This window comes from Cryptotermes secundus, unplaced genomic scaffold (genome assembly GCF_002891405.2).
Source record: "Cryptotermes secundus unplaced genomic scaffold, Csec_1.0 scaffold2, whole genome shotgun sequence".
NCBI classification, from domain to species: domain Eukaryota; kingdom Metazoa; phylum Arthropoda; class Insecta; order Blattodea; family Kalotermitidae; genus Cryptotermes; species Cryptotermes secundus.
This window is the reverse complement of record NW_019728496.1, coordinates 84,544-96,146: the sequence shown is the minus strand read 5'-3', so window position 1 is coordinate 96,146 and position 11,603 is coordinate 84,544. Positions and strand designations below refer to the sequence as shown.

At 44.8% G+C, this 11,603-nt stretch overlaps 1 protein-coding gene across 1 annotated transcript in view; it reads left to right on the top strand.

Moving 5' to 3' along the window:
- The window catches only part of LOC111865117 (nostrin), an 88,318-nt gene that overhangs the window by 13,172 nt on the left and 63,543 nt on the right, over positions 1-11,603 (top strand). The window lies entirely within an intron of this gene.

Below are 11,603 nucleotides of genomic sequence, written 5' to 3'. Positions count from 1 at the left end.
CTCAGCCTCTAACAGAAATGAGTACAAAGGGCGGCCGGCGCGTAGGGCTGACAACCTTGCCGCCATCTATGAGCCGATTGTCTAGATAATGTGGGACTCTCAGCGTCTCACAACCCTATGGGCCTGTACTGCCTGTTACAGGGCTAGCTTTACTTTACTTACATTCAATGTATATGATATGTATTGCCTGGGGGATCTTTCAGTTCAGTGATATGAAACACTCTTCTTTTGTTTAAAAATTAAATTGGTCTGAAAGTGCAGAAACATGTCCTAGACTGCAAAGCCCACACGCTGGGAATAGAGGCGTGTCGGTAGGAATATGATAAGCCTAATACCGTCTGTATTTGCAACGAATATCGAAACGCATCAACGGAAATTCGAATCGTAGTAACAACGTATGCTCAAAGCGAGCTTGCCTTGAATTCGTTTCTCAGTTTGCTCACGAGTCGACGAGTTCCCGTATGTGAGAAAGCCTTTCGTGCGGCGACTGTTGCTGCAGTAATTACGGCTATTCTCTTTCACTGGCAGGCAGACAGACGATTTCTCCGAGATTTCACGAACTCTGTATGCTGCATACCAAAGGCCGCTAGCTGCGCTGAATTATTCTAATAGATAACAAATTTTATGTGTGCAGAAGGAAGTCTTGTACTCGGATTGTTGCAGCTAACTAGGAGTACATTCCTGGCAGCAGAGCCAGAAGTTTGAACACCGCTAACATACCATAACCCACAATTGGACACGGTAGTAATTGCTGTTGGTCGAATCTGCTGAGATTCCACCCGGGTTTCTCATGCTCAGTGAATGAGAACACTGAATAGCGGTTTTAAAGCTTCCGTTTTAATCAGAATCTCGATTCATATGTTAAATAAATGGCATATACGTGGTAATGGGAAAAGATTCTGTCTCAAGCACCGCGTACAGACCTGTTCCGGACATCACGTAGCCTCACATCCAATCGGTGAATGTAAATGATAAGTTGTCCCTGTGCTTAACTAATTAAGCATTACGGCGTGAAGACGTATAGGGGAGTGGATGTATAGACCCACGTATTCTTTACCTCAGCAATATTTGGAGGTGAGTAATCAGATTGACACTACTTTACACTCGGGAATGGGCCCCAGAACATGTCTGGACGACGTGGAGATGAGAAAAATATTGCTTCTACCGGGACTCGAGCTTTGATCCCTTGGCCGTCCATCCCATAGCTAGTCGCTATACCGACTGTGATTTGAGACTATTTCCCTGGAGGTGAAACGTCCGGAGTTGACCACTGACCTCAGCCTAGTATCGAATTTAAAATTGCACTGAGATTTGCCTCAACTTCCTCAGTGGCCCCCAAGCTCCGTCTTTCCATTCGCATTGGGGCGGAAGGTCCGGACGGACATACTTGCACGAAGGCAATAACATGGATCTCGTGTGCCGTTTTATAATATGCTTTCTCCTGGATTCATTTATTTCGTTGGACTGTACTGTGCGCGCAAGAATGTCGCCAATCAACGCAGGATTCCTGTGCATATGATCCGTTCTTTCAGGACTGCTATCTGCTGTATTCGTGAGTGTAGCGCTCTTGTTGGCCAGCATAATAAAATTGTGTGTCTACAGTTGTGCTCACAAAATTGCCCCTGCAGTGGGCGATGTTACAATGCGAGCATAATGTTTCTTCTCGCGTTCATTGAATTACGATTGAACAAACAGTCGTCATAAGTTCAGCTTGAAGAATCTGCTGTTTATTTTCATTGCTAGTGGTGTGGGACTAAGTCCCTTGCACTGCGGCCACTTCTGGCCTATTGTACCAGCCCCAGATGATAGGTGAGGGTGATTGTGGAGCAATTGGTGGAATGAAGATTGGCAGGGGAAACCGAAGTACTCGGAGAAAACCTGCCCCAGCGCCACTTTGTCCGCCACAAATCCCACTTGACCAGACCCAGAATTGAACCCGGGCTGCCATGGTGGGAGCCAGCGACTAACCGCTTGAGCTATGGGGCGGCCAAGAATCTGATAAATACAAACCGTTGATCGGGAGGCCTTTGGGGAAGAGAGATTTGGGAGATCTAGAGCTGGTTAGGATGATTTTGCAATAATGATTCTTAGGAAGACATTTCGTGAGGCTGTTGACTGGATGAAACTGGTGCTTTCGCAGTGGTGAAGATTGAATTGCGATACTTTTAGGCTGAAAACCCACTGACGCGACTAGTCGCGAGCGGCTTTGTCTCGCGCGTCCGTTAGTTGTACATATTACGCGTGCGACAGCTCTGCCGCCTGTGTGCCGCGTTCCAAAACTTAACCACACGCGGCTCATAAAAGCAATACAAATAACGGCCGCGAGCGACAACACTCGACAAACCGCGCGCGGCTTTTCGCGTCAGTGGGTTTTCAGCCTTAGACTACAACAGCATATGGTCTCGTATGGTAGATGGTTACAAACGTACCGCCTCCACGTTCACGGTAGACTTTTGTGAACACGGTAATGAACCTTCGGGATTCTTAAACGTGGGGAGTGCTTAATCGTACGAGAGATTATCATTTCTAGAGATGGATTATTCCATGGAAGTAGTTTGGTTAAAATCTCTACATTAGGAACCGGGATAGCGCAGTCGATATAGCGCCTGGCTACGGGCTAGGCGACCGAGGGGTCGGAGTTAGAGTCCCTGTAGTGGCAAGAATTTTCTTCTCTCCACGTTGGCCAGGCTGGCTATGTGGCCCACCCAGCCTCCTATTTAACGGCCGGAGGGGGCTCTTTCCCCGGAAGGTAAAACGGCCGGGGCGTGAAGCTGACCCCTCACCTCCTACTAGTGCCGAGGTCAAGAAAACGTGAGTCTATACGTCCACCCCCCCATACGCCTTCGTACAGTAATGCTTAATCGGTTAAACACAGGGACAACTTTACTTTTTACCTAATAAATCTGCGTTAAGAGTACTTTCGTCTTGGATGAGACTCCGTGTAGTCTTAGAGAAGTTTGACAACGTTTCGGAAGAATATTTCAGGTTCGAAGAGTAAAACGAGTAAGCAAGCAGCAAACAGCAAACAGAGTGCTCTTCATAAGATCCTCAAACCTTGCAGCATTGCTTTGTATTTTTGTGAATACTAAATAAACGAAACGTTTCCCTTCGTCTATGTACGTTGGAGCTTGTCAAACCAAATTCTATACAATTTTTCGACGAATTATGTTACAAGTTTTTTTATATTTGTGTTTAAATATTTGTTTAACGGAGACAGGATGTTGTGGACTCAAAGATTTGAGACAGCTTCACTGTCTACTGATGGACAGCGGTCCCTTGGGGAGAGGCATGCTCAGAGGATGTTGGTAGGGTGATGGTTTATTAATCCTTACATGGGGTCACTGGTAGCAGGAAGTCGTGTCATGTATCTCGTGGGCTGTGAGCCGATGCTGACTCGCAGACATTCTCTGCTACGTCTCGTCATACTCATAACCCAGCCTCGTATCCAATGGGCAAGGTAAAGTTGTCCCTGTGCTCTACGAATTAAGCACTACGCCGTGAAGGCGTATGGGGGAGTGAATGTATAAATCCACATTTTCTTCACCTCGTCACTAGTTAGAGGTGAGTGGAGTCACATCCCGGCCGCTTTACCCCCGGTACCTATTGGATAGGAGGTTGGGTGGACAACAGAGCCGGTTTGGACGATTTGGAGAAGAGAAAATTCTTAATCCTACCGGGACACGAACTCCGAGCCCTCAGTCGTCCAGCCCTTAGCCAGTGGGTACCGGGGTTAAAGCAGCGGAGGCGTTAAGCTGACCACTCACCTCCGTCTGGTGCCGAGATAAAAAAAATGTGGATCTATATATCCACTCCCCCATACGCCTTCATATCGTAGTGCTTAATTAGTTAAGCACAGGGACAACTTTACCTTGTAGTTTAATAATAAAAATTCATGGCAGCGTGCATTTGAACACCTGGCCTATTCGGTTTCATTATTTATTTCCGAAAGAATAAATCCTGTACACATTGGGTAGGAATCCTTGAACAGTTACATGATCCATCCCGAGACTTGTACCGACATGACACAACGTAACGCAGACAGCCGTCGGCATACACCCTTTCCCCTACCAGGACTCGTACCCGCATTCCAAAACCGTAGGAAAATTCTAGCTACTGGGATAAGACAATAGTTAATGATGAAGGTAAACTGAAAGTATCCCTGTGACAGGCCGTGGAGGCCCATAGGGTTCTTAGATGTTGAGGTGCCCACATTTTCTAGAAAATCGGCTCACAGATGGCGGTGAGATTGTCAGCCTTACGCGCCAGCCGCCCTTTACCCCAAAGAATATTCCTGGTACTCATTTCTGTTAGAGGCTGAGTCGACTCCAGGGCCATAGTGTGGCTGGAAGGATTAGGTAAGTGAAAAAAATCCACATTTTCGGGATTCGATCCCGCAACCTTCCAGCTTGTAGCATATTGCCTCAACCAACTACGCTACCGCGTGTTCCCAGTTAATGATAACTGTAAATAATAATCATTAAGACCATTAGACTTATTATACTTGTATGCTTGACCTCCGGCACAGTTTGAAAGCAGTTCTTAGTAATTCTTGCATTATGATTTTGACCTTTAGGCCTGTTCTTGTGGCAAGACATGAATATAGAGACCTCTTTCGCTTTTATACATACACATTATATTTAACTGTTATTATGAACGTAAATTTCTCCCTGAGTCTAAGCATCACCCGTGAAGGCGTATAGATGGCTTGTAGGTAAAGTTTGACTTGGTCTATATCTCGTCATTGGAAGGATGCGAATGGTCAGGTGGAGTGTCCCTTTTGGTTCCGAAGTTGGTCACTGATGTGGATGTTCCCACATGGCATTACCAGTCAGCAACATGATGTGGCACTTTCAAGTGAAATGAGTCAACAGATCTCAAACTCCGTAATTCAAAACATGTGGTTGGACAATCGACGGTAAAGAGAATTTTTCCTTACACAGACAAGCTCACATTCCTGTGAAGTAGTAGAGTACAAACAAGCAATCAAAGAAACAAACATCTGTATTTACAGACCAAGAAGGCCACAACCTGACTGAACCCCCTCGCACATCGCTTAGGCCACCTTTGCCTTTATACTATGGTGGCCTGGGGTATTATAACAATATGTTGTAGTAGTTTGATAAGTCGGTACGAACGTTTCGCCGGAATATGCCGTCTCAGAATGTGAAGTAAGGGCCCTCATCACTGGGCGGTGACATTTGGTGCTGACGTTATTGAAGTTTGCTATGTCTCCTTGTGGGCTACTAGTGCTTCATGTCCTGTTAACAGTAGTGCAGAAATGGATTCAGCAGGTTCCTCCGGAATATTGATGTCTCTTAGGCTACATCCCAGAAGATCGCAATGTTAGCTGACCTATACCGTACGTAAGGAACGGTGCTTAATAGAACTGGGACACCCGGACGGCCTTGATTTGTGACAAGGCGGTCAGTGTTTGCTTGTTAATCTTGACGAATGGACTCTTGTCTGTCACTGAATCTATGCCGCTGTCAGACGCTTTGCTGAAGTATCAATTCGGCAAGATCCACTGAACGGCTGATTCGCAACCCTGAGGAGCGTCTTTCATATGCAGACTCACGTGAAGTACCGTTTGCATGAAGTCAGCTGACTAGCTCCTGATTTCTTCCGGAATGTAATTTTGATTTGTTTCCTTCTCCCATATAACAGAACTTTACCACATTTCCCAAGGATCTGAGCCTAATATCCTTTTTCTTTTTGTTCTTCTTGGTGGCAAGGGAACATCCTGTTTGCCCGTATCGATGTCCTCACACTTTTTACAACCTCAGTACATGTGACATCACAAACATGTGAAAGAAGCGACGCCTACGGAAGTTCAGCAATTGTCGCAGCTGACGGCTTAATTACATCATCTTACGTCATGTGCGTAGATTCCTGCAACAGTGGTGTAAGTTACAGGCACCACCAGTGCTTGTGATTTGCTGTGCTTACGTAGACCAGTGGTTCTCAACCTTTGTGAGACCGGGCCTTGGCCCGGCGGTTGAGCACTGACGTAGACTCTCTGCTTCCATCTGGACGTGCGATGAGCTTGTAGTTATTCGGCGCTCTTTAAGTCCAATTTTTTTTTTTCGGGTTAGGCGCTCCTGCCCGTGGTCACTTCGAATGAGCACTATCCGAACTTATGTAAAAGTATAGCAACCCTGTTGTCCGCATATACGTGATATGATTGAATATGCCCCAGTACGTAAGTTAACCGATTTATATTAGCACATACGTTACGGGACACACCAGCAGAATGGAAACAAACTCGTGAAGATGGTGACAACTGTTGTGACTGGACTTCAGCAGTACAATACCGCCGCCGCCACCACCACCACCACCACCCCCACCCCCGCCGCCGCCGTCGTCGTCGTCTTCGTCATGATTAGGTCGGTGAAGCCTGCTCCTTTGAATTCCAAGAGGGCATTCGTCTTTCCATCGTTGTTTTTGTTGTCCTGAGTTACGTCATTCATTCGTAACGAAATGCCCAATGCATTCCATTCCAAATGATTTACCCAGTTTTCTTGGTATTCTTATGCGCATATGTTCCATTATATTTGTTACTTTCAATGTTTCTCTGATGTCAGAGTATTTTGGTCTTCTATTCTAGTAAACACTTTGGGCGGCCGCACACCACCTGCATCAAGACACGATATAAAAGACTCAGTCTTGCTTCATTCGTGATTCTTCAGCATGAAGCTCACGTCAGCATCATGACTCAGACCGGTGTGCGGCGGTTTTCATAATCTCATTCGTTTCAACCGCGTTCCTTTCTTTGCGTCATGTCGCAGACATCGTGTCTTGACTGTTACATGTCTTCATGCACACCGGTGTGCAGCCTGCCTTAGCAGTGTTTTCAGTGGTGTATTTGTCACACTGCCAGTTTCTGGAATTCCATCTGCTTTAAAATCCAAGTTTCACTGCCATGATAAAAAGTTGCTCCGAATGTGATGTTATGTAGGCACCATTTTGTATAAACCGGTATTTTTGTGTCAAACATCCTTTTAACTAATAGGCCTGCTCCAGCGATTGTGACATGATTTCAGACAGTGGGGGAAGCAAGAAATGACATAACCCACTTGACAGACGCTAATGTGCAGTGCTAAACTGTAGTTGTCACTTAGTAAACGGTATATTGTGTATTTCTGCAAGTCATGAGGAACTATGTCTTATCTGCCATATGCTTCTGGTGGCCTACTCCTGTATTGACCAAACAGACAAATGCACTTGGGCACCACTTATTTGGAACACCGTATCAGAGTCGGTCATGAGGGATTTACTCCGCTGTTGCTCCACATTGCTATTATCGGCAGCTATGGTTACGCATTAAAAGCAAAGGGATGTACCGTCTCTAGTTTCACTTGCTGTCTTATTCTTCCAGTGGTGCTTTTTGTGCTTCCAGTTATCCGCGTCTACTGCTTCATTACGGCTGTGTCAATGTGCTTCTGTGTGGTTCTCTTGGGAAGATGTGTGGATGCGTCTTTCGTTTTGTGTGTCGTTGACTTTCTATTGACTTTTCGAATCGGACATTGGGTTATTTGATTGTGTAAATGTGAACTCGAAGCGTCCATATTAGGTTTCTCTTACTCAAAAGTGTATTGTGTGTTTCGTAGACAAAGCTGTGAAACCCAACGAAGTTTCTTGCACCAAGCATTTGTTTAACTGGAGAGGTTAACTTTACAAGGGACAAGCGTGTTTACTTACTAACTTTTTAGAGCTGAGCCCTTCTTGAGAAGCCGCCAGTTGTGCAGTTACTCAAGGAATTCCACTGCTCCCTAGCCTGAGACAGATGAATATTAATATTGCCCTCCGACTTACGTCTTTGTCCTCCTAGCGGTCTCTCGTCTTCTGGTTTTCCTACCAATATCCTATGTGCATTCGTCTTCGCCCCATTCCTGCTACATGACCTGCCCATCTCATCACTTTTGACCTAATTCTCATAGTACTTGGCGAAGAGTACAAGTTACGAAGCTCCTCATTGTGCATTTTTCTCCAGCCTCCCATCATAGAGCGAACGCGTGTACGGGAGATACGTTTCCTTCCCAAAACTACTAGACAGACTTCAATGAAAACTGGTTCTGGAGAATTTATCCCAAAATTATTTAGTGAATTTAATTTCGGTTCGTATCAGACCTATTAAAAATCGATATTTTAGTGATGCAGTTATATTTTTTGTTAAGAAGTAATTTTTCTTATTTACATCATCATTTGTCTCCAACTACGTTATTAGCCGTTTTACTTGAAGCTCGAATAAAATGTTATAGTTAATCTCAAAGCCACGGCCTTCGAAATAAATATGAGGTAAAGTTTTCTGTGTTTAATTACCACGCCATGAGGACGTCTGGGGGAATGGAGGAAGGTGTGTAGCTCCACGAATTCTTAACCTCGGCATTGGATTGAAATGAGCGGTCAACTTCACGCTTTGGCCTCTGTACACCCGAGTAACTAATACTGGTCACTGGGTGGGTCTCTGAGCCGGTCTGGACACTGTAGAGAAGGGAGAAATTATTTGCTCTGAGGAAGGTCCAGTTTGTAGCCTAGACACTATGCTGACTGAGCTATCTTGACAAATAATTTGTTGGCTACATGGCATAAAATGTGGATTTCATTAAGCGCTTACTTTAGATGCCTTCCTTCAAGGTGAATTTGTAACGAAGATCAAGTAATTTGAAATCCGTGCTGTGCGATTAGCTCTCCCGCTGTAATAACTCTGTGCTTGCGATAAGTGAACACAAGGTCAGTGAGGTGTGCAAAGTAGCCAGGAGTCTCGGAGAGGGGCCTGTTATTGTTTGTAAGAGAATGTGGCTCAGGTGTGTAGTGTACAGATAATGCGAGTAGTACACTCGTATTTATAAGGTTTATACATTTATCCACGTTGATTTTCGATGTGCTTAAGGCGGTAGCGTAGTCGGTTGAGGCACTATGCTACTAGCCGGAAGGTCGTGGGTTCAAGTCCCGATGAGGTCATTGGATTTTTTTTCAATTGACCTAATCCTCCAGCCGCACTATGGTCCCGGAGTCGACTCAGCCTCTAACAGAAATGCGTACCAGGAATCTTCCTGGGGGTAAAGGGCGGCCGGCGCGTAGGGCTGACAATCTCACCCCTGTGAGCTGATTGTCTAGAAAATGTGGGAACCTCAACATCTCACAACGCTATGGGCCTCCACGGCCTGTTACAGGGATAGCTTTACTTTACTTCTTAATATTTTCTGCTTTATGTGCGTTTTGTGTATATTTATAATTGATTCATTTATCCACATTTTCAACAGGTCAGAGTATAAAGTATCGTATGATAGGACGAATAATGTACGTATAAATTCATTGAAAATAGTAAGGAGACGGGCGTGGTATAGTTTAATCGGGAATGAATAGGCCGATAGTCCTAAATGTTGAAGTTGTTCATGACGATGGTTTTTGTTTCCTGAAAGCAGCCGACGGGCCGCCATGGAAAGTCCGGCAGACTGCGGTTTGCAAACCTGTCCTGTGCCTCGAACTACGAACCGGTCTTGTGCTTTATCACGTTCGCTGGCCTTAATTGAAATTCACCCATTTTGTTTTTCACAGGTTTCTCCTTCGCTAAATTAAAACTGACTGATGCATTCGATCTTGTCTTTTAATAAATGATTAATAATATCAATGATGATAATAATTAAAATAGATTCATTAATTGCTGTTTTATCATAATTATTGTGGGCACGCGATGGCCACTGCAACGTTGAGAGATCACAGCCTCTTGTGACCCTGTGAGTTCAGAAGGTTAACAAGGCAATTGCAGGCACTCGGGTCTCCTTCCTTTCTTATTCATTGCTCGTTGCTAGGAAACCGAGTTTTGCGAACTTACGAATTGACCCATACCGACGGGGGGTTTGGTCGTGATGTACTTGAGAAACTGAGTAATAAAACTAATCTAATTTATATTACTCGTATATTAGTATGTCTACGCATTGTGCAAGATTCTATTTATAAAAATACACTTATGGGATATTACGCCATCTAGTCTGGTAGTTGACCGCCTCTGTGGTCTGGTGGTCAGAGTTTCTGGCTATAGATCCGGAGGTCCCGGGTTCGATTCCCGGCGCTACCAGATTTTCAGAGAAGTAGTGGGTCTGGAACGGGGTCCACTCATCCTCGTGAAGATAATTGAAGAGCTACCTGAATGGAAAAGTAGCGGCTCCGGTCTAGAAAACCGATATTAACGACCGTGGTAGTCCGTTGTGCTGACCACGCGACACCCTCTATCTGCTAAAATTGGCACTAACTTCGCCGACAAGCGGCGGTCGCTCGGTCGGTATAGTTCGCTTGCGGACTGAAGCCGCGGAGTTAGTTTTCTTAGTCTGGTAGATATTTAAAAATTTTTTGGAGGAAATTGCTGCCTTCGTCTTTAAAGTGTGAGAGTAAGCCGCGGGGGGGGGGAAGCCAGAGTCACGTTAGGACTGACGGTGGTAGAGGCTTAAAAGTCGTGCTGAAGAGAATGACATCGGTGGGAAAAGTCTCACAATTTATGAACTTTAATGTACCCGTCTCCGTATTTGCCTCTCCTCCCGCAACTCCACATGTTTCTATCTACAAAAGTACTAGTCAGATTTCGATGAAATTTAGAATCGGTGGTTGCACCAAAAGTTATTGGGCAAATTATTTGACCCACATGGCCCGACATTAAGCCCTAATTAAATTGCTTCGTATTTTTAAGAATTTACCATACAAAGAATTGACAGATAACTTGAATTATAAATCTTGTTATAATCTACAACTTTTATTTGCAACGTTTTTTTATATGGCAGATGTTCAGCGAGATACAAGAAGATAAGTTAATGTGGACACAGAGTGAGCCTTTAGCGTTATGGGCTCTTCAGGTATAAGATTTTATATGAAATAAATAAACACAAAAGCAACTGACATATGCGAAATCGTAATGAACGTGTTCGGGAATATATCTCTACTTCGTACTGCGCGGTTGGCTCAGACAGTATAGTGAACAGGCTACGGGCTGGACGACCACAGAATCGTGGTTCAATTCTCTGAAGGGGAGACGGATTCTTCTCTTTACCATCATGTCCAGACCGGCTCCGGAGTCCACCCAGTCCTCCTCTCACTGACTACTGGAGACTCTTTCCCCGGGGATAAACCGGCCGAGGGGTGAACCTGGCAACTCACCTCCATCTCTTGCCAAGGTTAAGAATGGGCGTAGTAAGTTATACCTCTTCCGTGTAGCTTCATGGCTTGGTACTTAAGCGCAGGGACAACTTATACCGTACATACTTTTGCCTTTCCGGTACTGTTTACTTGCCACCACCTTCCCAGCCGAATCCAGGACCCGCCCAGTCGCTTATCCATTTCTTACAGGTTAAACGAAAGCATTCATTTTTTAAGGTCTGGATCTGGTGGTTAATTTGATAGTTGAATAAATGCCCCTCGCTTGTAGAACATACGCACTTCCATTAACATGTGCACGCATAAATACACACATACGTATGTGCAAGTCTCCACACATATGTATGTATACATGTGTGTCTTACCGCTGCAGCAAAACGTTAATTCTGACATGCATCTAGTTAATTTCGGTGCAACATTGGTCAGATAAAGAAGAATATTTCCATTTTAACACTTTT